This window comes from Beta vulgaris, chromosome 1 (assembly GCF_026745355.1).
Source record: "Beta vulgaris subsp. vulgaris cultivar EL10 chromosome 1, EL10.2, whole genome shotgun sequence".
Classification (NCBI taxonomy): domain Eukaryota; kingdom Viridiplantae; phylum Streptophyta; class Magnoliopsida; order Caryophyllales; family Amaranthaceae; genus Beta; species Beta vulgaris.
In genome coordinates this window covers 36,734,015-36,754,878 of record NC_079202.1, presented here as the reverse complement: position 1 = coordinate 36,754,878, position 20,864 = coordinate 36,734,015, and positions in this window count along the sequence as shown.

Sequence of the window (20,864 nt, the reverse complement as noted above, 5' to 3'; positions counted from 1 at the left end):
AGCTATGGCACCATCCAAAAACGCCCGTAACAAACAATCTACCCAACCCCAGCGATCCGAGAGGGAACCTTCACCCCAACAGAGGAGATCAGCACGGACTCGATCCCCTTCGGTTCATACACTGGACCCTAACTTGGAACTCTCCCATCGGTTCATACACTGAACCCTAACCTGGAACTCTCCCAGGAACTGCAACCTTCCCCCTCTCGGGAAATACAGCGTGTTGACCCCCAACCTCTGCTCACAGCTGACATAGCACTTATAGCAGCTCAGCTACAACAAACCTTGCAGCAAAGCATCATGCAAATGCTGACTACCCTCCAACAAGGACAGGGCCAGAACCAATTCAGCCTCCAACAACGTGATGACAATGTCCCGAGGCCATCTCATAGGGAAGAGCGTAACCCTCGCTCCAATCATGACCAGCCTAACCGGCAAAGGTCAGCGGCTCGGGAGCCTGTTCGGTCTCAAAGGCCCCCTCCCGGCAAGATGAGCGTCCTCCACAGGGTGAGAGGTCGGCACATCGGGAAGCTGCTCTCCGAAGAGAGGAAACCCACGTCTCCAGGTCGCCAAGGGGGAATCCTGGCCGCAAGCCGGAAGATGCTCGAAATATTCTTAATGAGAAGCGCCGTAGTCATGGATACGACGCTCGTCAGTTCCTAGATCGCAAGGCCGCTCTGCGAGAAGGACATGGCGACTCGGCTCAGTCCAAACCGCTAAGGCTCGGTAATGGAAGCCTAAAGTTCATGACCCCATTCAGCCGAGAGATCATTGACACCCCCACCCAAGGGAAAGTCAAAACGCCGCTGATTGAACCATTCGCGGGCCTAACCGACCCGGAAGATCATATGGCCACATATAAGGCTCAGATGAGTGTGCAGACTAGCTGCGAGGCCACATGGTGTCGGTTCTTCCCTACTACGCTGAAGGGGTTCGCACTGAATTGGTTCCAAGAGTTGCCAGCCGGAATTATCACCGATTTCGCGGTACTCGAGGACATGTTCACTCACCAATTCGTTGCCGGAAAGAGGCAAAAGAAGATAGCTTGCACCTCATGGGGGTCAAGCAAGAGAAGAATGAAAGTCTAGCCGACTACATAAAAAGGTTCAATGAAGAGTCCTTAAAGTTCCGACCTGCAAGATGCTGTTGCTTCGCTGCTTCATGTCCGGATTGCAGCCTGGCCGGCTCAGATGGACATTGGCGGAAGTGAAGTCAAAACTTTTTCCGAGGCCATGGCAAAGCTCAAAGATTTATCCAAGCGACGATTTGCCGTCACTCGGAAGAAGGAAGTAAGAAGAGAAAGGAAGAAGGAACAACAGAGATCAGCCCAAACAGCAGAAAACGGGCGGTAGGTCGGACAGATTCACTATCATGGAAATGACCCTCGTTTCAATAAGAATCGAAGAGAAATTACCTGGACATCAAGCACAAGTCCATGCTGCCCAACCCCACCCATCAGGACTCAGCCTACCGAAGAGACAAAAGCCAGTGGTGCGGAGTACCACCGAATGTGGTCATACCACAAAGGATTGTAGAGAGCTGAAAAAGGATTGGATAACCTTGCACGACCAGGGCAAGCTGAACCGCTACCTCAAGCACACAAGCGAAGAGAAGGGAAAGCAGAAGGTCGGTCAGTCCAATAGTGGGGACACGGAAGGGTACATTGGGGTCATCGCAGGGGGCTTCGCCTCGGGAGGCCTAACCGGTCGAGCTAGGAAAGCCACCTCAAAACCTAAGCACCAAGTGCTAGAAGTCAAGCCAAGCCGGTCGGACTGTCCCATAATGACATTCGGGGAATCCAGTCGGCCGTCAGTGTACCCCATGATGACCCCTGGTCATCGAGCTCAAAGTAGCCAACTCCCGGGTCAGACGTGTCTTGGTTGACAGTGGGTCATCCGCTGATATCATAACTCTGGAATGCCTGAAGAAGCTGAAGTACAAGTGAGAAGGATGTCACGCCACTCGATCAGCCACTCATAGGCTTAGGGGGTAACTCTGTGTAGCCCGTCGGCGATAAAGCTCCCCACTCGGATGGGTGAGAAAGGCAAGGGCAGAAGTCTACCGATCGACTTCCTAGTGGTCGACATCCCTTACCATACAACATAATTATGGGACGACCCACCCTTGAACAAAAAAAGCGCTAATCTCCACGTACCAACTCCTCATGCAGTTCGAAACAGATGAGGGGAAGGTCGGAAAAATTCAAGGGGATCAGCAGGCCGGGCGAGAATGTTACATTAACAGCTTAAAAAGCAAAACTGAAATCGACGTCTAAGAGGACTCGAAGAAGAGAAAAAGAGAAGAAGGTTCCCAAAAACTTGGGGGTATACATCACAGAGAACCCCAAGCAGTATGAACGACCTCAGCCAGCTGAGGAAGATGAAGAAGTAGAGATCGGAGCAGACCCGGTCGGACTGTGAGTGGGCAAGGCCCTAAACCCAGAAACAAGAGCGCAAGTAGTGAAGTGCTCCGGGAATACCAGACGTGTTCGCCTATGAGGCCTCAGAGATGCCTGGCTTGACCCCAAAATCATGTGTCATGAGCTGAAATCAAGGAGGAGTACAAGCCAGTCAAGCAAAAGCTAATGCACCAGGGCCCGGAAAGGTGCAAAGCTGCCGCAATTGAGGTCAAGAAACTGCTCGAGGCAGGGTTCATTGAGGAATGCCAGTACTCGGAATGGTTGGCTAACAGTAGTACTGGTGAAAAAGCCGAGCGGGGCTTGGCGCATGTGGTGGATTTCACAGACCTGAACAAGGCCTGTCCAAAGAAACCATCCTCTGCCCAAAATGACAGGTGTCGACTCGACAGCTGGTCATGCCCTTTTAAGCTTCATGGATGCTAATGCAGGCTATCACCAAATTCCATGGCGGAACATGATCGGTTCAACCCTTTCACCACCGCAAGGGGTCTATTGCTACAAAATGATGCCATTCGGACTAAAAATGCCGGGCCACCTATCAGCGGACGTTAACAAAATTTTCAGTGATCATTGGGTCGGAACATAGAGGTGTATGTTGACGACATGATCGTCAAAAGCAAGGCCCATTCTGATCACCCAGCCGACCTGCGGGAGACGCTGAGCACACTGAGGAAGTATCGTATGATGCTCAACCCTAAAAAGTGCGTCTTCGGAGTGAAAGGGGGCAAGTGCCTCGGATTTCTGGTTGATGAAAGGGGTATTGAAGCAACCCCGACAAGAACAAAGCAGTTCTGGAAATGAAATCCCCTCGGAACGTCAGGGAAGTGCAGCGCCTAACAGGATGTCTAGCTGCCTCTCGGACGTTCCTTCGCGGTCGGCTGATAAGAGCCTGTTTTCTTCAAGGCCCTTAAGAGAAAAGAGTTCACTGGGACGAAGAGGCTGAGCAAGCCTTCCTCCCTCAAACTTCATCTTCAACTCTCCCAAGCTCATGTCCCCCTTCCGGGGGAAACATTGTTATTTACTGGCCGTATCGAATACGCCCTAAGTGCCGTTCTGGTGCCGAAAGGGAAGGGCACAGACCCGCAGTCTATTTCATAAGCCATGCCTTTCGAGGGGCAGAAGAAAATATAGCGAGGGTGGAGAAGATGGTCTTCGCCCTCGTCATGGCTAGTAGAAACTGAAACCCTATTTCAGGCCCATCAATCAAAGTCCTTACCGGACAACCCCTTCGCAAGGTATGAAAGCAGGAACCACTCCAGTCGGATGACGATTGGGCTGACCATTGGCTGATTTCGGTCTGGAATATGACCCAGAAGGGCCATAAAGCTCAAGCCTTGGCGATTTATAACTGAATGCACAACTCGGCCCCCGGTCGGCCAGAATGAAGAGTGGGAACTATACGTGGATGGTTCTTCCACCAAGTCGGATGTGGAGCGGGGCTAGTGCTTAACCCCCGGTCGGAGAAAAAATGGAGTATGCAATCAAGTTCGAATTCCTGGGGTCGAACAATGAAGCGAATATGAAGCTCTCATCCTGGACTTCAGCTTGCATTTTGCGGAGCACCATTGAGGCCCGATCAGACTCCCAGCTTATAGTGGTCAGGTCTCGGGGAGTACGAGGCCAAGGAGGAATATGAGAATGTATCTGGCCAAGGCACAAGAGTTCATCAAAAAACTCTCCCATTTCCATATCAGCCACATACCCAGGTCGGAGAATCAACAAGCCGAGCCCTGGCGCCATGGCTATTCGCAGAGGGGTCAGCCCTCGGACTATCATGTGGGAGGTCTTCGCCAGCCCAGCATAAACACGAAAGGAACAGTTGATTCTAGACCGAACGTCCACTTGGATGGATGAGGTGGTCGGATACTTAAGGGATGGAGTCCTCCCAACAGATGCCAAAGAAGCCGAAAGGATCAAGCACCGAGCAGGTTGGTTCTTATGGCATGACGAGCAGCTCTACAAGAAGTCATACACGCACCCACTGCTGAAGTGTGTAACCCCTGAAGAAGGAAATTACATCCTAAGGGAAATACACCAAGGGGCGTGTAGCAGCATCAAGGGGGGAGAACCATAGCGGAAAAGCTCTAAGGGCTGGGTACTACTGGCCTACTCTCAAGGCAGATGCACAAGAATTGGTGAAGAGATGCCCATCTTGCCAAATCCATTCGGATATTCCCAGACCCCAGCTACCCCCTCAACTCCATTCAAGCAGTTTGCCATTTGACAAATGGGGCATGGACCTGCTCGGCCCTTCCCACCAGCATCTGGTCAGCGGAAGTTCTGATAGTGGCCATAGACTATTTCACCAAGTGGACTGAAGCCGAACCCCTTGCCTCCATCACTGACAAACAAGTCCAAGCCTTCATTTGGAGGAACATAATCACAAGGTTTGGAGTACCCCGAGCCCTGGTCTCGGACAATGGTCGGCAATTTAAAGCGGACCAACTCGGGAATATGTGCTCGTTTTGGAATACAGACCAGGTTTCCGCCTTTCCCGACCACAAACCAACGGCCAAGCAGAAGAGCCAACAAGATAGTGCTCAAGGGGATCAAAAAATCCCTTGACGCAGCAAAAGGGGCTTGGGTGGACGACCTGCCTGGAGTTTGTGGTCTGCTCGGACGACTACTAAAGGAAGCAAGGGAACTCCCCGTTCGGATAGTCTATGGTAGTGAGGCAGTACTACCAGTAGAGGTCGGTTCCCATCACCTCGGATCACCTTCTATGACTTCGAGCAAAATGAAGAAGAAAAGCCTGTCAACCTCGACCTGCTGCCAGAAACAAGGGGCAACCTTTTAAGGTCGATCCGCTACAAGCAAAGAGTAACTCGGCATTCAATCGTCGAGTCAAGTCAAGGCCAATCCAGCTCGGAGATTGGGTGGTCAGAAAGGTTGAAGCACGGGGCTTCACATCTAAAGGCAAACTGGGGCAACTGGGAGGTCCTTACAAAGTAACCAAAGGTATCAAGCCTGGTACATTCCAGCTCGAGAACCTGAAGGCATACCACTTGCTCGGCCATGGAACTGGACAATCAAGAAATACTATGTATATGTCAATTGCAATTGGGGCATATAGCTGAGTACTGGCCAGTATGGCATGTAGTCACTCGGACCAGTCCAGGTCGAATTGTAAGACTTAACCAGTCAATTTCAAGTTATAAAAAGACTTAACCAGTCATTTTCAAGTTCAATAAACTTAACCAGTTTCATTCAAGTTATTCGAATTTAATCCGACCAGCACTTCATGCAAACTTAACCAGTTTCAATCAAGTTGTTCGATTAATCCGACCAGCGCTATCAGACAAAACTTAACCAGTTCGAGAAAATACACTTAAGGGCATAAGCAAATTGCAATCGACAAACATAAAAGTTGCTCGAACAAAATAGAATGAAAAAGTTTCATTGAAGTTAGAAAATATTACATCCTAAAAGCCTGGTACTACCAAGGCTAAGTAAACAAAAAATCAAAAATACAACACAAAAAGGGCCTAGGCTGCAGGGGGGTCGGTCTGATCATTGGTGCTCCCATGATGCTCCTCGGACCTAGCCACCCCTTGGCCCTGATCCTCGGCGGCCTCAGCAGCAGCTCCCTCATCATCATCATCATCATCGTCTTCGGAGAGAGCGATGCGCAGCTCGGCGAGCAAGGCCTGATCCTCTTCCTTCAGAAGGGCATCATAGCTCCCCATCACCTCGGACCAGGGAAGAGAGGGGTGTGATCTGGCCAAGGCCGCCTTCATCCGCTTGAGGGCATCGTCCACCCCTATTTTCTGGGCGGTTGAGCCGACCTCGTTGACAAAGTCTGTGCAGGCCTTGGTCTCCTTCCAGCCCACAAACCACTCATCCTCAGTTTTGGGGACCTTCTCCAGCTCGGCAAGCTGGGCCATCAGTTCAGCAATTTTACTCTGCGCATCCGCAGCCTGAACTTCAGCAGCCAGCTTGGCAATGATGGCCTCCTCCTTCTCTTTGACCAGCTTTTCTTTGTCAAGGGCCCACTGATCCCCCTCAGCCTTGAAGTCCTCCTGATCGCGGGCGATGCAGCGTTCAGCGTTGGCCAACTTGGCCTCGGCTACCCGCTGGCCCTCTTTAGCAGTGTGGAGCTCCTCCCAATGCTTTTTGCCCTTCTCCTCCATATTGGCCACCTTATCGGCTAGGTGAACCTTGTTCCTGGCCACGTTGACCAACCGAGCGGAGAACTGGGATAAAAAATATATAGTCAGTATACTTGGCAAAATCAACAAAGTTAAACAAGAAGAAAGGAGCTTACCTCAACCCAGCTACGAAACATATCGTTCGTCTCCTCCGGGCCGCTGGTATGGGCAATGTACTCCCGGTCGAAAGCGCTGTACAGGCACTCGACTGCATTGGTCCAACGGGTGTCAAACCCGTGGACATCCAGTTCGGCAAAGGGCTTGGCCAGGGCAAGGCTAAGCTCCTTGGGATCATCGTGGGGGCCGCGAGGGGTGGCCGGCGTGTACTGAGGACTCCGAACTGGTCGAAAGTCCTCAGAGTGAACAGAAATGCGAGTCCCCTCGGACTTGTCCGCCCTCTCGTCTGGACGAGGACTGTTCACCTCCAGAGACTTGGCCTTCTCGGCTTGATCCTTGGCCAACGCCTTGGCAGTCTTGGCCACCTTCTCGGGATCCCTTTCTTTCCTTTTCTTCGAGGTCTTAGGCTTAGAGGGATCCTGCAAAAGCCAAAGTCAGGTCGAAGTAAAGAGGAATGGTATTCAGCTAGAAGCAGAAACATACCTTGGGGCTCTTGGGAACGCCGATTTTCTTGGCTTTCAGCTCGGCCTTAAGTTGAGCTGCTCTCATTGCAGCATAGTTAAGCTTCTCAGCCATATCGGGGTCGGACTCCAAAAGACGTGACAAAGAGCAAGCTGCAGAGAGAAACAAAGTTAAAAATCTGTAAGCATAAACAAAAAGCAAGTAAAGCAACCCCCTCGGCCGATTACCCTGGGGGAATGTCCGGCTCAGCCCGACCGCCGACAGTAGATGCTCGCTTTTGAAGAGCCGACAGCTCGGAATCCAGTTGCTGGCCACATAGACTTCCCCTCCTTGAACAATCTGGGCCTCAGTTTGCAGATAGATAGCCGCAACTGCCTCCTCCTCAGACATCTCAGGAACCCGGAAATTCAACTCGTGGTTCGGCTCCACATTCGGTCGGACAGTTGGGATCCCCAAATCACCTCCAAAATAGATGAAGGCAAATTCCCTCCTGAATCCTTTATGAGAAGAAGGGAGATCGAGCACCACTTTATACCCTGGTCGGGCTTGAAAGTACCACCAACCCGGTCCGTTGTCCCCGGCCATCATCTCGACTAATTTGAACATGTTGCGCCACAGAGTAATGGTAGGTCGGACGCTCAGCATTGCACACATAGTCTGAACAGCAATAATCCCTCCCCAGGAGTTCGGAGAGATCTGGCTTATAGTCAAATTATAGGCGTTGAGGAGGTCCTTCACAAAAGGAGTTAATGGAAATCGGAGCCCCATCTCCATAGACTTGTAGTACACTGCAGTACATCCCGGGGGAGGAGTAAGAACGGTGTGAAAAGCCTCCGGTCGGACCAGCATGTAGGGGTCCCTTATATGGAATCTGGCGGCTTGCCCTCTCGGATCTTCAAAGATGGCCTTCATCAGCGAAGGAAGAGGAAACTTAGACCCTGGACCCCCCTTCGGATCCAGGTCCGAAAACTCCGGTCGGCCGGCAGTAGACGCTTCTTCTTCGCCATCCGACATGGTCACCCTCACTACACCATCATCAATATACTTGTCTAAGTAGCTAGCTTTGGAAGGGAAGGCCAGGGACACCTCCCAAGGGAAGGGAACAGCGCCCTCGGCCTCTTCCTCCACTGACGATGGGGGCTCGGGAGCAGAACCGCGTCGGGAACGGCCGAGGGGTCGGAGCAACTTATTACGGTTGACACCAGCGTTATTCCCATACCCCTCACCTCCTCGAACCTATTGTAGGGAGGTGAGGTCGGAGGTGTCACCGACTCGGACGATTCTCCCATTATTGTATGGACAAGGGAGTCGGCTGAGGTTATCAAAAAGTAAAAAGCGAAAAAACTAAAAAGGCAAGGGCGTACCTGGTCGGACCATGGAAACCGGAGAAATTGCTTGGGAACTTAGAGAGAAGCGAGAGCGTTTAGAGAGAGAAAGTTTGAGAATTTTGAAGAGAGTTTGCACAAATGATTTCTCTCTCCTCTCCGTACAAATATATAGGCGTGCCTCGGGACGCGTTCCCTCACAAACCCATCAAATGCCTCCACATGGCCAATGGAAGATGAAACGCCAAAAATTCCAGAGAGTCCCATCCTGCTCAACTGCCCAGCTGAAGAATGCCATGTGGCCATCACTGACTTCCAGCTCAATGTCTACCGCTCGGTCATTTAATACCAGTCTCCTCATAGCGTCGGTCGGACAAGATGGCAATCTCTGCTTGTTCCCTTCACTTAGCCAAAATTCACTAAGTGCTAGGGAACACCTAGTCGGCCTCTCCAGGGCTTGTTAGCCCCTGTCCGAGCTGCGCCCGTCAATCCAGAACCCGGTCGGTCACATGGGGCTATCTCACCCATTGTCCGACCAGGTCTCTGCTAGTTCCCTTCACTTAGCCAAAATTCACTAAGTGCTAGGGAACACCTGGTCGGCCTCTCCAGGGCTTGTTAGCCCCTGTCCGAGCTGCGCCCGTCAATCCAGAACCCGGTCGGTCACGTGGGGCTATCTCACCCATTGTCCGACCAGGTCTCTGCTTGTTCCCTTCACTTAGCCAAAGTTACTAAGTGCTAGGGAGCACCTGGTCGGTCTCTCCAGGGCGTGTTATCCCCTGTCCGAGCAGCACCCGTCCATCTGGAACATGGTCGGTCAATTTGGGGCTCCATCACCCTTTGTCCAACCAGGTCTCTGCTTGTTCCCTTCACTTAGCCAAAGTTACCAAGTGCTAGGAAACACCTGGTCGGTCTCTCCAGGGCATGTTAGCCCCTGTCCGAGCAGCACCCGTCCATCCGGAACCTGGTCGGTCAGTTTGGGGCTCCATCACCCTTTGTCCGACCAGGTCTCTGCTTGTTCCCTTCACTTAGCCAAAATTACTAAGTGTTAGGGAGCACCTGGTCGGTCTCTCCAGGGCATGTTAGCCCCTGTCCGAGCAGCACCCGTCCATCTAGAACCTGGTCGGTTAGTTTGGGGCTCCATCACCCTTTGTCCGACCAGGTCTCTGCTTGTTCCCTTCACTTAGCCAAAATTACTAAGTGTTAGGGAGCACCTGGTCGGTCTCTCCAGGGCATGTTGGCCCTGTCCGAGCAGCACCCGTCCATCCGGAACCCGGTCGGTCAGTCATGGGGCTCCTTAGCCCTCAGTCGACCTGGCATCTTCTTCAAAGACCTGGTCGGTCAGTCAAGGGGCCCCTCAGTCCTTGGCCGACCTGGTACTCTCTTCAAAGACCTGGTCGGTCAGTCATGGGGCTCAGCCTCTCAGCCGACCTGGTCCCTGCTTCAAAGACCTGGTCGGTCACTCAAGGGGATCTTTAGCCCCTCAGCCGACCTGATCCTTTCTTCAGAAACCCGGTCGGTCAGTCAAGCTCCCTAGCTCTCGGCCGAACCGGTCTGCCTGTCAAAGACCCTGGTCGGTCAAGCCGGGGTTTAGTCCGTCATCCGACCAGGCTAATGATCCGATCTGGCTCCCTCTTCTTAATTTCCCGACCATGTGTCAAGGAGACCTATTATGCCGACCCGATACATACTGAAATATCTGGTCATTCCAATATGCAAGCCGCGTCGAAATCACGGGCCTGATCGGCACTGGCCCGACCTGGTCTCCCTCTAATCTCCCTTCATGGAGTCGGTCCAATGGATCCTACTGATTATACAGACTTGGTCGGCGCATGCCCGACCTGGTCCCCCTCTGGCTTTTTCTTATGGAGGTCGGTCAAATGAGAGGAATTTACGCCACCAAGGGGCTTCACCCGGTCGGACGGCTCTTCTTCCCCTTCCTGGCGTGGGGCTAAATGTTTGGGCCCATTAAACCCTTCTAAGAATGTCATGCCATGTGGCACCGCCACCTAAGCACCGTGGGTCCCACCAACTACAGCATGGCTAATTCAGGCTTCATGGGTCCCACCAGAATCATCCTTTGAAAAGGTATCATCAATCCCTAAGTGAGCTGTCCTGTCCAGCACACCACTTTCTAGAAATTCTCACCACTATAAATACCTCTTGTCCCATCAATGCAAAGGTATTGAATTCTCACCTAACTAACTTGAGTTTCTCACTCTAGACTCTCTCTCTACCTCAATCATCAACTGACTTGAGCGTCGGAGGGGCGATCCCGGAACAACCCCCGGGGTAGTTTTTTTTGTGTTTTGCAGGTTTCCGGTGAACTGATAACCAGCCCTGCTCAGACTTAAGGACTTGCTCAGCACAGATCGTTAACCTTAATTTCTAGACAGAAACATAAATAAATAATTTAAATATCATAAATTATTAGTAATAATAATAATAATTAATGATAATTAATGATAATTAATAGTAATTATTTTATATTATTTGTATTAATATATTAATACTTGATGATGATTATATAATAACAATAATATCTAAGAAGTAAATTAATATTACTATTTCAATAATTAGATTTAATAATATAATAATATTTAGTAATAAAAATAATGATTAGGTCGGCCCGCGTAAAATTGCATCATAAACCGTTTTAACACGATTTGATTGGTTTATGGGCTAAAAAAAGTGGATTTATTTGTGCTTTTGACCTAAACCATGTTCCTCCTAATAATAATAGGAATAATAATGAGTAAAGCTATAATAAACAAAATAATATATGGAAATAATAATTATAATAATAATACTTAATAATAATAATATAAAAATAAGTAATAATAATATAAAAATAAATAATAATAATATAAAAATAAATAATAATAATATAAAAATATATAATAATAATAAGAGTAATTAGTAAACTAAATTAGACCAACATAATAATAATATTTAACAAAATGGTTATAAAAGAATGGAGTTGAACTGAACTGAAAATAAGTTGGGGAGAACAGGCCCTAAGCGGTTAATATAATATAAAATTAAGATTGATAAAATTAAGTTTAATAAGACTAGTTTAGGTGAACAAAATGCATCCTAAATACATGATTCACAAAAAAAAAAAAGGAAATTAAGGATTTATCGAATATTAAGTTGGAGCGTTTCTTGGGAATTGAAAAAGGTTCAAAGTTAGTAACTTCTCTTAAAACCACAACTTCTATAGAAATTAAATCTCCACAGGTAAACCAAACAAGTTATTATTAGTGTGTTTGGCCCATTCGATTTTCATATTATGGATTCATAGAAACTTTTCAAGGTTAACTATTGTATCATGTGTGGGAAAACTATAAAGATAAAAATAGAATGTTTATTAGGTTATTCAAGCACAAGGGTAAGGCAAATACAATTTTTTTCAAATAGATCAACTTGATGCACACTAAATTTTTTTGTAGGCTAAAAGTAAAAGAGAGAAACCACATTGATATGGCACGTGTGAGTAGGGATGTGCAAAGATCAGGTCGGACCAGTATCTGGACCATATCGGATCGGACCGAAGATTCTGGTCCGGTCCTCGGTCCACATAAAATCCTGATTTTGGGTATCCTTTCCGGTCCAATCCGAACCCGGAATATTCCGGTTTGGACCAATGGACTAGAATTTATGTTTTTTTAAGGAAAAAAGTATTTATATGTTAAAAGAAACTTTTAAAGGTAGAAAGTTATAAAGTTAAAAACCTATTATTTATTATTTATAGGATTATTGTTATTAAAATTATTAAATATTAATGTATCTTATTTATAAATATTTTAGATCAAATAAAAATATTTTTTAGAAAATAAAGAATCTGGTCCAACAAGTCTAAAATCGAATCGAACCGAAAAAACTCCGATCCCGATCCAAAAAAATCCCAATTTCCCGTCCACTAGTCTAGTCGAGACTGGACCAGTGCACAACCCTACGTGTGAGTATGATTCGTCTGGCCATTTTTATATTGCCACGTTAGATGATTCAATATTTTTGTTAAGTATGAGATACTTTAAGTTTTTCAATTAGTCAAGGTTATTCAAGTCAACACTATAAATATGGTCATCATCCACCACTGTGAGTGGGTAAGTTTTGTGGATGTCGTTCTAACTTGTATCGGCTTTAGATAGGTTAGGATAGATAGAGGTTTGATGGGATATTTGGGCAAGGATGAAGATAAAGATTAAACTCGTCATGGGCGATTGGAAGGGTGTCGATTTGAAGTTATACTTGCTTCATACCATCTGCGCTACTCCGTCGGACCCCACTCATGCATAACCACCCATTTTAAATATATGGGTTTTTTCACCAAATACCCCCAACAAATTAAAAAATTCACCAAATACCCTCAATGTTCACCAAATGCCCAATCTAACTTCCGTTAACTCCTCGTTAGCTTTATTTACCATTTTGCCACCATTAAGCCCTAACCGTAAAATCTAAACCTAATCCTAAACAATAAACCAAACCTTAATCCACCCTTAACCCTACCCCTAACCCCCTGCCAACCCCCAACCCCACCCCACCCCACCCCTTCCACCTCAACCCCACCCCACCGCCTCCACCCCAGCCGTGGCCCCCTCCACCACCCCTCTTCCTCCACTGCAGATTTCCCCAACCCCTCCCCCCCCTCCACTGCCAGTTTCCCCAGTCCCCACCCCCTCCCTTCCTCTGTTTTCGTCTGCCAAAATCAAACCATCGCCACCCCCTCCCCTCCTCTGTTTTCGTCTGCCAAAACTCGAACCAGCGCCACCCAACCTCCGACCACCTTGCACTCCCCAAACGTACTCCCCTCTCTGTTTTCGTCGCGAAAATTCAAGGAGGGGGGGAGTTATTCGATTTTCTAGGCTACAAGGGAGGGGAGGGGAGGGGTGGTGATTTTGCCGGATAATGGCAGGGTTGCGGGAGGGAGGGGGAGGGGAAGGGCTGCAGCGGAGGGGAGAGAGGGAAGATTGGGATGCGGCAATGGAGGGGGAGGGGGGATGCGACGGTGGAGGGGAGGGGGTCGGGGTGGGCCTGCAGGTGGAGGGGATGGGGATGGGGATGGGTGGTAGGTTGGGTGGGGTTAGGGATGGGTGGTGGGCTGGGTGGGGTTAGGGATGGGTGGTGGGCTGGGTGGAGTTAGGGATGGGTGGTGGGCTGGGTGGGGTTAGGGTTTGGGGTAGGGTTAGAATTAGGGATTAGGGGTTAATGATGGCACAATGGTAAATAAAGCTAACGGGGAGTTAAAGGAAGTTAGAAAAAGGGTATTTGGTGAACGTTTTTCGAAAACTCAAGGGTATATGGTGCATTTTTCACCACACCATCATTAGAAAAATTACCTCACGTTCGAACCATCATTAGAAAAATTACACACCATCATTAGAAAATTACCACACGTTCGCAAACATCATATCACCACCTAATTTTGTACCACACCATCATCAGAAAGTGTGTCACTAGAGCGGACTAAAGTAAAAGGAGAAGATGTTAAGATGGCAAGGGAACGAAGGATGTCGTGTTATCATGTCGTTGAGCTTTTTCCCGCAAGAAAACCCAAAAAGGCCGAAAAAGACATTCGAAGCATGGTAAAGTCAAAACTTTTCGGCGTAGAGTTATTTTCGTCTATCTTGCGCTAGTTTTAATCTCCATTGACTAATTGTTAGTGGTAGTGGAAGAAGATGAGTGAAGTGGGGAGAGGCTAGAAACTAGAAAGTAGGAGAAATATCGTCTAAGTAGGCTGGTAACTAGAATTTTTGGACGGTAAATAGCAAGTCTATTTTTTGAAAATAAAATCAATTTATTATGCTAAAAAATAGGAAGGTACAATTATTTGTATCAAAATTAAAGTTCAAGGGGATGTAAGACCTTGATAGATGATGGGAAAATGGTTTTTATTTTATATTTTTTAATAGGTGTTGTGAGATGCAGATAAAAACTCTAGACATATCATTATTATATATCGTGAATTTGATTAAATTTAAATTTAGTCTTACTTCAACAGAATATCGTTCACCAAATAATAGAAAAAAAATTTAGGTATGAAATCCGTTGAAAATGATTTTTGCTCCAACATATGGTCTCCGCTGGTGTGATAGTGATTGGACATATTAATCAATGTAGCTATGGTAGTTGGTCGCCTTCAAGTGATGTTGAATTTGTCAATGAAGGAAAGAGTAGGAGTAATGATAAAGCGTTAATCGATAGTGGGTAGGTTGCCCACTATCAACAAATTTTTTAAAATGGTAATCGTCGCCTTCAAGTGATGTTGAATTTGTCAATGAGGGAAAGAGTAGGAGTAATGATAAAGCGCTAATCTGATACGGATTATGAGGCACCAATGTTACTAGAAGTGGTAAGGCGTTTAGCAACAAGACAGTGTTGTCCACTGTTAGCAACACAGTGCTAACCACTGTCCATGCAACTAAAGTAGAATTTGACATGGAAGACTTAGGCGTATTGGAACTTGGATTGTCATTTGGACGAGGGCCAAGTTATTCTTATGTTGCTTGGATTGGTATAGAGTAGTTGTGTGTCATGTAAATACTTTAATAGTTAACTTTTATGTCTTATGTTGTTTAAGTAGGAGTCGGTTTGTTTAATACAAAGAAGAGTACGAGTTAGTTAAGTCGGTTGGATTAGTTTAATGCTTGTACTATATAAGTACGTGTGCTTAATAATAATGTATATACGTTGTTGATTATTGAATAAGAAATCTTTGTGAGTATTGCTAAGCATACTTGAAAGAAAGTTTAGATATTAGTTTGATTAGTGGATCAAAGTCGTTGCCTTTGTTCCAAACTTGAAGTCGTTGCCTTCAAGATTCTATCCATCTTCACCTTCAAACACAATCCATAATTGTTTCTTTTAATCAAGAAAGCTCCATAATCATCTGAAACATCAAGTTCCACATCAAGTGGTATCAGAGCTTTTCCCTAGATCTCAGGGCGACATTTGTTATTACTTCCCAAATTCATCCCGAATTTACAGTAACTTTGAGGGCCTCGAATTAACTCCCAGAATATTTTGAGTTTTTTTATGATTTTTGATCCTAAACTGGAATAAATATTGTCTAGTTTATTGTGTTAAAATTTCACAAAATCTCGAGGAGTTTTGATATAGTTTCGAGATCGTTCTTTGAAGGTGTGCAAGAATCACTAGAATCAAGAATAGCGATATTAAAACAAGGATTACCAGCGTTTGATAACGAATTTGGCTACGAAAATTTAACTGGAATCTTACAACATATAAAACTATATTGTGTTCAATTTTCACAAGTTTTGGTTGTATTTTGATGAAGTTACGAATTTTCTTGATTTGGGTAAGTTTCTTAAGACTTTCTTGAATATGGGGACTCCTATAACGCGAGAAGAGTTGCAGGAGATGATGGCGAATATGATGAGGGATTTTAATGCAAGTTTCACCTCCATGAATGAATCCATACAAACCACCAACCGAAGGGTTGAATCTTTGACTGGAAATTGGGAGGAGCAAGGAGGACGAGGACGTCAAAATAGGGAGCCGCTAATAAGAACTCCTATGGAAAGTGACAGAGACTTCAAACTCATAGAGTTGAAGGAGTTTACTGGGGAAGGAGATGTTGAGGATTTCCAAGAGTGGATTCGCCAATTTGAAAAGCTTATGGACTATAAAGGGTTCGATGAACATAAGGCTTTCAAAGTAGCACACTTGAAGATTACTAGATATGCTAGTATTTGGTTCGAAAGTTTGAGGAACAAAAGAATCAGGGATGGTGATCCTAGGATTGATACTTGGTCTGAATAGAAGAGACAACTCAAGAAGAGATTCATCCCACGTGAATATCTTCAAGAACAATTCTTAAAGCTCAACCAAATTCAACAAAACTTCAAGAGTGTGGCTGAGTATACCAAGGAGTTTGAGAAGTTGTATATATTGTGTGAGTTTGACGAGAAAGAAGAGATGAAGATTGGACGGTTCATCACTGGTTTAAGGCCTTCCCTAGCCAACAAGGTAGAAACATCTAACTACATTTTCTTTGATGATGTACTTAGGTTGGCCGAGAGATTTGAGAAACAAGAAAGGGAGGTGAGTAAGGGTAAGGAGAAAACATACTATAGCAGTTCCTATTCTACTTTCTACAAGAGTGAACCTACCTATAATCAAGCTACACAACCACCATCTTCTTCATCTAAATTCGACCCTAAACCAAAGCCAAGAGTCTATGTTAGCCCGGAACAAGCTGCCTTAGCTAAGAAACAATGCTATAAATGCCAAGGTTTTGGTCACATCTCACGTGATTGCTCCCAAAAGGTTACTATTTCCCCTAAAGATCATAGGACCTTAGTTAACTTCCTTGCTCAACAAAAGGAAGAGGAGGAACGTGCCTGCCTTGAGGAAGAGGAGGAAAGTAAAGAAGGGGAGTCTGACTTTGAGGATGATGAGAAGTGGGATGATCAAGAGCTCCAAGAGGATGCTCCGGACAAGGATACCTTGATTTTGAGGAGATTGCTAAGGGTAGAGTCCCAACCATTGAAAGAAGAAGAAGAGCAAAGGGAGAATTTGTTTTATACAAGGGCCTTTGTGAATGGTAGATCGTGTAATCTTATCATTGATAGTGGGTCGTGTGCAAATATAGCTTCTTCTAAAATGGTGAACATCCTCAAATTACCTACTATAGATCATGCTGAGCCTTATGCTTTGAATTGGCTTAATGATCATGTGCCAATTAAGGTAAAGAAACAAGCACTTGTAGCTTTTTCTATTGGAGACTACAAGGATGAGTTGTGGTGCAATATTATTCCCATGGATGCTTGTTCTATCTTGTTGGGGTGACCATGGCAATGTGCTAGGAATGTTAACCATGCTGGAAAACGCAACATATATTCAGTTATGGTTGGAAAGAAACGATATAGGTTGAAACCACTTCCTCCTAAAGTGGCGCCAACTAAGGATGTAAGCAAGCCAAATTTCTTCTTAACAGGAGCTGAGTTTGAGAGGGAGAATAATGATGGTGGCGTAGGGTATGTGTCGTACCTAAGGAAGGCAGTAGCACCCAAGGAGCCTCCACAATATCCCACCTTAAGTACCCTTCTCAAGGAGTATGAAGATGTGTTTTCGGATGACCTTCTGCCGGGGCTTCCACCTATTAGAGGCATTGAACATGCCATTGATTTGGTTCCAGGAGCCACTCTCCCAAATAAGGCTGCATATAGATGCAATCCTGAAGAATCTAAGGAGCTACAAAGGCAAGTACAAGAGCTAATTGATCGTGGTTATCTTCGAGAAAGCAAAAGTCCTTGTGATGTCCCAGCTTTGTTAGTGCCTAAAAAGAATGGTACTTGGCGTATGTGTGTGGATAGTAGGGCTGTAAATAACATCACCATCAAGTATAGGTTCCCCATGCCTAGACTAGATGACATGTTTGACGAGTTACATGGCGCCAAAATCTTCTCCAAGATTGATTTGACGAGTGGATACCACCAAATGAGGGTGCGAGAAGGGGATGAGTGGAAGACCGCTTTTAAAACTAAGCAAGGGTTATATGAGTGGATGGTTATGCCCTTTGGGTTATGCAATGCACCAAGTTCTTTCATAAGATTAATGAGCGAGGTATTACATCCCTTTATTAACTCATTTATTGTTGTTTATTTAGATGACATCTTGATTTATAGTCAAATGACATCTTGATTTATAGTCAATTAAAGGAATTGCACTTTGAACATTTAAAACAAGTCTTTGAAGCTTTGCGTGCACAACAACTATATGGCAAGATGGAAAAGTGTATATTCTTGGTTCCTACACTTGTTTTCTTGGGGTATATTGTCTCAAGTGAAGGGTTACGAGTTGATCCTTCTAAAGTAGAAGCCATTTCTTCTTAGCCAAGACCAAAGAATGCATATGATGTGCGAAGTTTTCATGGGTTGGCAAGTTTTTATAGGCGTTTTATTCGCAATTTTAGCACCATGGCAGCAGCTCTTACGGAACTTACAAAGAAGGGTGAGTTTGTTTGGCCTCACAATGCAAAGAGGGCCTTTGAAGAATTGAAAGCTAGCCTATGTAATGCACCGGTTCTTGCTTTATCAGATTTTTCTAAACTCTTTGAGGTTGAAACGGATGCTAGTGGTTTGGGAATAGGTGTTGTGTTTCTACAAGAAAAATGTCCCATAGCCTTTTTTAGTGAGAAGTTGAATGGAGCTAAACTTAACTATTCCACTTATGACAAGGAGTTTTATGCCATCATTCGTGCACTTGAGCATTGGTCTCGTTATCTTCGTCCTAAGCTATTTGTACTGCACTCGGATCATGAGAGTCTAAAACATATACATGGGCAATAAAAACTTAATGTGAGACATGCTAAGTGGGTGGAATTTTCGCAATCCTTCACATTTGCTTCTAAGTATAAAGAAGGCAAGGAGAATGTTGTGGCGGATGCATTGTCGAGGAGGGGGTACTTGTTGGCAGTCATAGAAGCTCGTTTGTTGGGGTTTGAAATTCTCAAATAACATTATGGTGATGATGATGATTTCAAGGATATGATTGCTACTCCCCAAGGCTCCTATGTTGTTCAAGATGGGTTCTTATTCAAGGAGAATCGCCTATGTGTGCCTAAGTGTAGTTTGCGTGAGTTATTAGTAAGGGAGATGCATGCTGGAGGTATTGCGGGTCATTTTGGGGTGCATAAGACACATGACTTGTTGTGTGAGCATTTCTATTGGCCTAAGATGCTATAGGATGTTCATCATGTGATTGAGAGATGGGCCACATGCCAAAAGGCCAAGAGTACTTTCCACAAAGGTTTGTACACTCCGTTGCCTGTGCCTAGTGTACCTTGGGATGGTGTAAGCATGGACTTCATTGTTGAGTTGCCACGTACAGCAAGAGGTAAGGATTTCATCATGGTTGTGGTTGATCGTTTTAGTAAGATGGCTCATTTTATACCTTGCCATAAAACGGATGATGCTAGCAATGTGGCTGATTTGTATTACAAAGAGGTGGTACGTCTTCATGGCATTCCCAAGAGTATAGTGTCGGATAGGGATACTAAGTTCCTTAGCTACTTTTGGAAGACTCTTTGGAAGCTTGTGGGAACTAAGCTAATACTATTTAGTACTTCACATCACTCCCAAACTGATAGGCAAACCGAAATCACTAATAGGACCTTAGGTACATTGCTACGAGGCTTGGTGAGTAAAACCACAAAGGATTGGGATGTACATTTGGCTCATGCAGAGTTTGCCTATAATAGAGCACCTTCCTCTACAACAGGTTCATCTCCATTTCTTATGGTGTTAATCCACATATTCCTGTCGATCTTGTTGATTTACCACGAGGAGATCTTGTCAACTTTGATGCTCAAGCTCGACAACAATCCTTCATGAAAACATGTAAGGAAGTTAGGTTGCAAATTGAGAGAATGAATGATCTTTATAAGCAACGGGCTAATAAGCACTGCAAATTACAAGAGTTTCAAGTAGGAGATTCGGTATGGCTAAACCTACGCAAGGAAAGGTTTCCTGAGAAACACAAAAACAAGTTTATGCCAAGGTCTGATGGTCCATTTCGTGTCCTAGGATGTATTGGTGATAATGCTTATAAGTTAGAGCTTCCTGATTCTTATGGAGGTGTGAGTTCTACCTTTAATGTGGGTGATTTATCTCCTTATGTACTTGATGAGAATTTGAGGACAAATTCTTTTACAGAAGGAGAGAATGATACGGATCATGAGGCACCAAGTGTTACTAGAAGTGGTAAGGCGTTAAGCAACAAGACAGTGCTGGCCACTGTTAGCAACACAATGCTAACCACTTTCCAGGCAACTAAAGTGGAATTCGACATGAAAGACTTAGGCGTATTGGAACTTGGATTGTCATTTGGACAAGGGCCAAGTTATTCTTGTGTTGCTTGGATTGGTATAGAGTAGTTGTGTGTCATGTAAATACTCTAATAGTTAACTTTTATGTTTTATGTTGTTTTAGTAGGAGTCGGTTTGTTTAATACAAAGAAGAGTAGGAGTTAGTTAAGTCGGTTGGATTAGTTCAAGGCTTGTACTATATAAGTATGTGTGCTTCATAATAATGTATATACGTTGATTATTGAATAAGAAATCTTTGAGAGTATTGCTAAGCATACTTGAGAGAAAGTTTAGAGACTAGCTTGACTAGTGGATCAAAGTCGTTGCCTTTGTTCCAGACTTGAAGTCGTTGCCTTCAAGATTATATCCATCTTCACCTTCAAACACAATCCATAATTGTTTCTTTTAATCAAGAAACCTCCATAATCATCTGGAACATCAAGTTCCACATCATAATCGATAGTGGGTAAGTTGTGCACTATCAACTTAATTTTTTAGAAAAAGGTTACATTTTGTCAAAAAAATATATTTGATGAAATGAATATATAAAAAAGGCACCT